Raw genomic sequence first — 2,664 nt, forward strand, 5'->3', positions numbered from 1 at the left:
CTTGAGTTTGAAACAGCCTTGAGTTTGAAACATGTGTTTTAAACGAAGAAACATGAGAGCATATATGATTTTCAATTTTTATAAAATAAGAAATCAGCCAAAAAAGAAAAAAATTAATTGAATTAAAAAGAATTAACCAAAATATTGCCTTGCATGAAAAAAATATATGTATATTTTTGCTATCATTATATAGAATAACAATATGAAACTGATTACTTAAAAGCTTTAAAAATTTATATTTCATCTTGTATTTGATTTTTACTTATGTTGAATATATTGTTTGTTTTATGTATATCATGTTCCTGTCCCCCAATAATTTCCCAGTCTCTGGGATTAAGAAAGTGCACTTTATGTAATACTACGTAATACACGTTTCTGTTTTGGATTTTATATATTTGCCTCATCCATCATGAACCTCCCTGCAAATCACTGTCTATGTCTTATCTAGTTACAAGTTTTCATCTAGAAGGAAAAGTGGGTCAAGTGTCAATTCTTACAGAAAAAAGAAATGAAGTATAGTCAAGTGCATAGATTAGAAAGAAAATAAAGTTCAAGGAAAAGAGCTTAAAAAACCCAAAGAAGAATTACAAGCAATGGCAAAGGTTTTTAGACTGACATTTAGTCAGAATATATTTAGATAATATGAAAATTTGTTTAACAAACTTCCTATTCTACTAAAAAAAAATCCAATTATGAGGGAGCAAAATATTATACTAATTATCACTTCAATTAGATTCTGACTCGTTCTTTTGTTCCTGGTTGGGGAGGCCATGGCCTACAACAAGTAAACAAACTCCTGATAAGAGAAATTAAGCCAACGGAAGAAGAAATCCTGAATATATATATATTTTTACAGCGTGGTGTCATGGAGTTGTAAGCTCCCGGGCTGAGTCCTACTGTATATGTTCACTCATACATTAATAATGTGCTTTCAAGGTTAAGACAAGCTAAAAAAAATTGCTCAACGGCGAGGGAGATTTGATTCATCACCCTTTCCGTGTTATTTTTAGCAAATACCAAAACGGCTAACTCAGAAGAAGCACCAGCCTTTTTGATTGTGTCACGATAGAATATATTTAGATTAGCACAGATTACATTAAGATCTGGAGAGATTTTTCTAACTAAAATAAAAATAAAACTGCCTACCTGAGGTTATTTGTATGTAGAAAGGCATGCTTGCTATTCTGTCTCTTGAGTTGACCCAAGCTCTTATAAAGTTCAATTAAAGACTGGGCTCACTAGCCAGAGGCAGCCATGGTGTAGCTAAAATTGGTTTCTCAACTTTTATTTGAAGAAAAGCAGAAGCATATATTGATTTCATTTTCCAGTAAAGTAAGAAAAACTCCTTATATAATGTTATCTCTCACAAAATGCCCATTTTGTTTTATGTGCTTAGTAAACTGCATACGTTTTCAGGTGCCGAAAGAAAAAGCTATGGGGAAATGTTTGGGTGGCTGCAGATCACTTTGTGCGCTAATCTCAATTATCTTGTCATTAAAACGTTATTAAGGGGCATAAATGTGTGTATGACAACAATTTAGAGGAAGATGTGAAGACTATTGCAATTTGGAGAGAATAATTCACTTAAAGTGAATGTTTGGGAAACAAGAAGCCCAAGTACCCACAGTACCTCATACTGAAATACTTCAGCCAGCGTTGAATTTCTCTGTACTACAGGACAGTTCTGCTCCACCATGAGACCCATTCAACCTGAAATGAGGTTTGCAAATGTGCTGTGACCGAGCCACGTTGTAATTATCAGCCTTGATCAAACCTGGGTGGCCACAGAAAGTGTTTGATAAAAACTGGGAAACTGTGAGCTTTGTTGGCTTAATCTGTCTGCGAACAAAAAAATAAAAAATAAAAAATTACAGGAAACCCTGGAAATTCACAGGATTTAAGATGTCCTTTTCCAAAATGTCTATAAAATTGATTTCTGCTGTCATGTGAATGTTATCTAAATACATTTCTATTAAATATTCCATTCAGATTCAGTGGGGAAAAAAAGTCTGAGCGCATGAGGTTGTGTCATAGATATTGCTCAGGTGTATGCATCACAAAGCCCTTGCTTCATTTGTCAGGTTGTTCAACCCGATGAAGACATGCATGCATACGAGAGGACATGAATGTGTTTATATGCGTTTTATTCATAAGGCAGAGTAATGAATGCTGCTCCACGTGTCCATAGAGCTCCCCTCTCCCCAAGTCTGTCCACTGCGTTCTCGAAGCTTCCTTCAGAGAGGGGGGATGTAACGGCAAGCGTAGGATGGAGGACTAGATGAGAGGGAGGTGGAGAGGAACTGATGGAATATGGGGAGGAGGGGGTGGAGACAGGAGATGGGAAGGGTGAACATATGAGATGTGGAGACAGAGGTACAGGCGGAGGAGGACAAATATAGAGAGAAGCATGGAGGGGAAGGAAGGGAGGGAAATGAGAGCGACTGAGAGGAGGTGGAGAGAGGGAAGAGAGATGCTGCGTTTCAGCGATACAGCGCTGGCAGCGGAGGCTGCAGCAGCAGACAAGAGAGCGGTGAGACAGGAAGAAATTTAAAAGAAGGAGGAGCAGTATGCTGTCAAAGAGCGGACAGTGGTTCCACACAGGTAAAACATCAACCAGCAAGCCACAAACCACCTCACTGAGGATCTTTTCTACAGTTACATTAT

The sequence above is a fragment of the Poecilia formosa genome, unplaced genomic scaffold, assembly GCF_000485575.1.
Source record: "Poecilia formosa unplaced genomic scaffold, Poecilia_formosa-5.1.2 Scaffold144, whole genome shotgun sequence".
Lineage (NCBI taxonomy): Eukaryota > Metazoa > Chordata > Actinopteri > Cyprinodontiformes > Poeciliidae > Poecilia > Poecilia formosa.